At 36.4% G+C, this 6,104-nt stretch overlaps 1 protein-coding gene across 1 annotated transcript in view; it reads right to left on the minus strand.

Annotated features, from left to right (window-relative positions):
- Positions 1 to 6,104, minus strand: part of LOC117322778 (pleckstrin homology domain-containing family H member 1-like) — a 304,601-nt gene that overhangs the window by 171,573 nt on the left and 126,924 nt on the right. The window lies entirely within an intron of this gene.

The following is a 6,104-nucleotide window of genomic DNA, read 5'->3' on the forward strand; positions in this document are numbered from 1 at the left end:
CGGTCCCCTAGGCCGCCGACCCCGGCGCCTAGAACTATAATATATCCAAGATAAAACCTTCTGCTGCCAGTGCCACATTACTAACTCCATCCTTGTATCCAAGAATATCCAACCACTGGGGTTAAGACATGAGCCTGTGATAGTCAGGCGCCCTCTACAAAAGGAGAGGAAGGCCCAAAAATCAGCTATCTCTCTTGGCCTCAATGCTCTGAAGGACTAAATAATCTTGCATCTAAGATTTAAACTTTTAGGACAAGAACCGGGTAGACCACACTTTTGTTGCCTAGTAGTACATCCCCTTATGAGAATTTTATTCTCCATGGAAGGATCTTTCACCCACTCACTAATATAAACATGTTTATTGTAGTGAATGTTATGTTACTGTGCACCTTTCCTGCAAGGTCAAGATTAAGCGTTGAAGTATCATCTACACAATCCATTGACCTCAGGGAATATTTTAAGTATAGGTAATGTTAACCAACGCTCAACAAATAGACCTGTGGTGATCAATACTGCTGCACTGAAGTCCACTCCCCTCTCCCCCCCCCTCCCCCCTCCCCTATTACTGTCATTAGGGCTACATATATCACGAATCTCGGACAAAGGCAGGAAAGGAAAAACAGAACGTATGAAAACCAACACTTTAGACATCATATGACAAAAGTTTTTTCAGGAATCAATGACTAGTAATGTGTCAGCCCAAACTTTGAGTCACATACATGTATTTACATATTATTTGCATAAGTACAAAACATGATTTGCCCCGGTCCCCGTTTGTTAAAAGTAGTGGTACCGTGGACACCCCCCCACTTACAAGAAAATTACTACGATTACCAATAAACTCACGAACGTTGTCGTTACATTGAAGATTGTTCTAAAGGCTGAGGTATGTTTAATTATAAAAGATAAACTCATCTTTAATTAGTTACACCGTATCGTCTATAGTACGGGATCTTTCCTTACTAGACAGGTATCACTATAGTACATGGTACTCACTTAGAAGGTAATCACTTATTAGTACAGGTATCCTATAGTACCAGTTAGATTTATAATACATATACACGGTACTCCACGTAAGCCGATCATATAGTACAGGCTACTTTATAGTACAGGTCCTCTTTTAGTCCAGGGTATCCACTAAGGACACCGGTATCTTTATAGTACATGGTAATTTATAGTATAAGGCTAAATCTTTATAGTAAAGGTATCTTTATAATACATATATCTTTAAGTACAGGTATCTCTCTATAGTACATGTATCTTATAGTACAGGTTTTTATCTTCGATACGGACAGGTACATCACTAAGTACAGGTAATCACCCCCTATAGTAAAGGTATCCTATAGTACAGGTATCACTATAGTACAGGTATCTTCCTATAGTTACAGGTATCACCCTATAGTAAGGTATCCTTTAATACAGCTACAGGTGCGTATTATAGTACAGCACATATCAATTTATCAGTAATCCAGGTATCAATATAGTACAGGTATAACTACCTAGTACAGCGTATCGTTATAGGACCAGGTATCTCTTACCATAGTACAGGTTTCTTTATAGTACAAAGGCTAATCTTTATGGTACAGGTTCTTATGTACAGGTATCACTATAGTACAGGTATCTTTATAGGACAGGTATCATAAGTACGAGGATCTTTATAGTACAGGTATCTTAAAGTACAGGTATCTTTATACAGTACAGGATCTTTATGCACGGTATCTTTAAGTAACAGGTATCTTTATAGTAAGGTTCTTTATATTACAGGTATCTTAGTAAAGGTATCGTTATAGTACAGATAGCTTTATTTTAGTTACATGTATCTTTAATACAGTACAGGGTATCTTTATGAGTACAGGTATCTTAAGCGTACAGGTATCTTTATGGTACATTGTATCTTATGGTACAGGTAGCACTATGTACAGGTATCTTTATAGAATGGATCTTTATAGTACAGATATCTTCTATAGTACATTGTATGCTTTAATACACATTCACAGGTATCGTTATAGTACAGGTATATTTAATCGTACAGGTATTCTTTATAGTACAGGGATCTTAATGGTACAGGTATCTTAATCGTACAGTATATGTAGAGTAAAGATATCTATAGTACAGGTATCTTTAGAGTACAAGTATCCACTTAGTACAGGTCTATTATAGTACAGATATCTTTTATAAGTACAGGTAATCTTCTATGCTCAGGTATCGTTATAGTACAGGCTATCTTTTAAATACCAGTACCGGTTTTTATCCAGTACACCGGTATCTTTCTATAGTCATCAGGGATCTTTATACGTACACGGGTATTCTTTATAGTACAGATAGGCTTTATAGGACAGGTATCTTTATCGTACAAGGTATCTTTATCGTACAGGTATATTATAGTACAGGAATATTGTATAGTACAGGTATGACTATAGTACAGGTTACTCCTTTTATAGTACAGCGTATGCTTTATCGTACAGGGTATCTCTTATAGACAGATTATCTCGATGGTCCACATGCTCTCTCTATAGTTACAGGTATCTCTTATCGTACAGTATATTTATAGTACAGGATCTTATCGTACCGGTATTCTTTTAGCGTACAGGTATCTTTAATAGTACAGGTGGTCTTTATAGTACAGATATCTTTATAGTACAGGTTATCGTTATTAGTCACAGTATCCTTTAATAGTACAGGTATCTTTAATCGTACAGGTGTCTGTATTCGTACAGGTATCTCGTATGTACAGGTATCTTTATAGTACAGGTACTCTTTAATAGTACAGGTGTACTTCCTATTAGTACTAGGTACTTTATAGTACAGGTATCTTTACCAGCTTACAGGTATCTTCTATAGTACAGGTTATCTTAGGGCTACAGGCTATCACTCTAGTACAGGTATCTGTATAGTACAGTCCAAGATATCTTTATAGTACCATGTACTTTAATACAGTTACAGGTCTCTATCGACCAACCCATACCGTACTAGGTATCTTTATTTACGTACAGAGAATACTTCCTCTAGTAAGGTATCTTTATAGTACAGTTATCTTTATAGTACAGGTATCTTTATGGTACAGTCATCTTTATAGTAACAGGGTACTGCTTTAGAGTACGATATCATTTACTAGTACAGGTATCTTATGCTCCAGGTATCTTATAGTAACAGGGTATATTTAATAGATCTTACAGTATATTTATGGTTACAGGGATCTTAATAAATACAGTACAGGTATCTTTATGGGTCAGATCTTTATAGTACAGGTATTTTTGAATTTTTTAAAGGTATCTTTATTTTACAGGTTTTTTATAGAAAACAAGTAGGTTTTTAGTACAGATTATTTATCGTACGGTATCTTTATATACGGGTACTTTATAGTAATGATCTTTATACAAAGGTATCTTTTAGTACAGGTATCTTTAATGAAAAGGTATTTTTAATGGACGGGTATTTTTAATACAGTAAGGTTCTTAATGTAAGATTTTTAGACCGTTCTTTATGTAAGGTATTTTTAAATACAGTCGGGTATCTTTATGTACATTTTTTAATAAGTACGGATCTTTAGACAGGTATCTTATTCGGTTTTTTTGTCGGTTTTATGCGGGATTTTATGTCAGGTATCTTTTTACACCCCGGTTTTTTATAGACGGGTTTTTTATAGTCGGTACTTTAATAGTCGGTCTCAAAAACATGGTTTTGTTTCTTTTGGGTTTTGGGGTTTTACGTAGTGCAGGTCCAATTTTTGTTTTTTTAATAATTCTATGAAAAATTCTGATAAAGTGTCAATCTAAGGATATTACGTTCCCGACAGGAAGGGTGTATTTTTTTAAAGGGTTTTGGGAAGCAGGTTACAAGTTGACCTTTTAGTTTGTGGTATAGCATTTTTGGGGCCCATAGATCTCAAAAATTCCTGGTGTAGTCAACGGGTTTTAAAAAACCCCCGGCCCCCATGTCTATAAATAACTACTCCTTATTTAGGAAATTAACAAAAAAAATACGGACGAATTGCTTACACTTTGGAGTGTTGGGTTTTCCTTTTAATTGTTACTCTTCAGGGTGTATGCTGTTTTGATTTTGGAAAAAAATAACGTTGCCTTACGAAAAACTGATAGCCATAAGGTGACAGAAGGGTTTTGGGGGGAAAATTGTTTTTTTTTTAGGTCTCTTTTGTATTTTTTCCAGATGTTCCCTCTAAAAAATCTCCCCCTTTTGATTTTTAAATTCTGCTAAGGTGCGGGACCCTTTTAAGCCACCTTTTCCCAAAGGCAAATGAGTTTAAAAGCTGTGTGTGGTTTTGGCCACATTCATTGACGGGTTAAATTTTTTTTAAAACAAAAAGACGGGATCAAGATATTTGGTGTTGGTTCCGGAAATTCCACCCAGGGTGCCCCCAAAAAAACCCCCCTTTGGATGCGAAGTTTTTTTTTTCCTGGGTTTGGTCCCCAACAAAGTCACTTTCCTTTTTGTTTCTTCAAGTTTTTTTTGAATTTTATAAGAAGGTGAAAAGTCTAATTTTTTCCCATGTTGTTTTCTGTGTGTTTTGTTCTTTAAAGAAAATGGTTTTAGCTATTTTTCATTTTTAATATTAAAAAGCTGAAAACCCCTTTTGGGAAATTTTTTTGAATAGTGGGGACAGTCCGATTAGTTTGTTTTTTAGTCCCGGTGTTTTGAGGTGTCTGTATTTCGTTGTCTTTTGGGTTATTTTATCAGGCACAAAATATTATAACAAGTAAATTTTTTGCTTTCCGGGGGGAAAACTTTTGGGGTTTTCCGAGGTATTGGCGGCCAAAGTTTCAGGTTTTACCGATTTTATTGTCTGTGCCGAGTCTTGTAAATCTTTTATTTCCCGGTTAAATTGAACCCGGATCCCTTTCCTTGTGAGTTCTCGTGTCTTCCGCGCCATGTTATCAGAAAAAGCTTTTTAAAAGACCGTAATTTAGATCTTGGGTTTGGGCCCAACATTCCTGCCAAAAAAAATTTTTTAGGGAAATTTTTCACCCTTTTTGTGTGTCTTCAAATTTTAATTAAATTGCAGTGGGGTTAAGGCCGAAATCAAAGGGGAAAACTGGAGATTTAGAAAATAACCCTATTAGATTCTGTTACGCACAAAGAGGGGGGCCCCTCCACCCCATTTTTAATAAAATTATATCGTAATCTTTTAAAAGGGTTTTTAAGTTTTTTTCTCGTAACCCCCCCCCCTTAAAAAAGGTTTGGCAGAGTGCCCAATTTCGACAGCCTCATTTGTTCTAGTTACATGAAAATATTTCAATTAAATCGATCAGCCAGATCCGAGGGGCAGAATGAAAACGCTGCCCAAAACAAAACCGTTTTGCGTTTTGCTTAATTTTTTTTTTCCGCGATTTTTTCCGTTCTGTGTGGTTTTTTGATCCTTTTCTTGTTTGTGAACATTTTCGCCATTAGTGTTCTTCGCAAAAAACCCGATTTTTGTCTTTTTCGGAGGTTTTTTTTTTTCAAGATGGTTCTGAAAAGTTTTATGGTGTATATATGGGGGCCCCGGTGGTAGGTTTAAAAAGGGCCCCACTCTGGGTCAGTTTAAACCCCCCGTGGGGCGTGTGGTACTGTGTAGGCCCGGGGTTTTCCGGGTCTGGTTTTCCCCCCCCAAAAAAAGGCACGCCCCTTTAAAAAGACCCGGCTGTTAATAGGCTGTTTATAAAAAACCCCAAAAAAATAGTGTATTTTGCCCCTGGAAAAAGCTGTGACAAGAATTGGGGGGTTTGTATTGGGCGTCCCGGTGCTCTTGTGGTTTTTTTTTCCAAAATACATTACTAAAAAATTTTTAATCGTTTTGATGCTGTGACACGGTTCCCCCTTTTTAGCCGTGTGTTTGGTCGGTTTTGTCAGTATCAAATCGGTCAAAAAATGGTAAGCTCCAAAAAACAACGTTGGATTTTTGGGTAGAAATCCCCGTTATAAAAAAACCCTGTAATTAATTTGGATTTTAAATTGGGGTTGAGCTGATTTTGTTGGATGGTAACTGTCTGGATTTTAAGTCGGTCATTTGACGCCACCCAATTTTCTTTACGAAAATTGTGTAATTTGATTATGAAGCGATTAAGGGGATGATTTCAGAATTCCCTTAGTAGTCTGGATAAAGGGGG

Source organism: Pecten maximus, chromosome 3 (assembly GCF_902652985.1).
Source record: "Pecten maximus chromosome 3, xPecMax1.1, whole genome shotgun sequence".
NCBI lineage: Eukaryota > Metazoa > Mollusca > Bivalvia > Pectinida > Pectinidae > Pecten > Pecten maximus.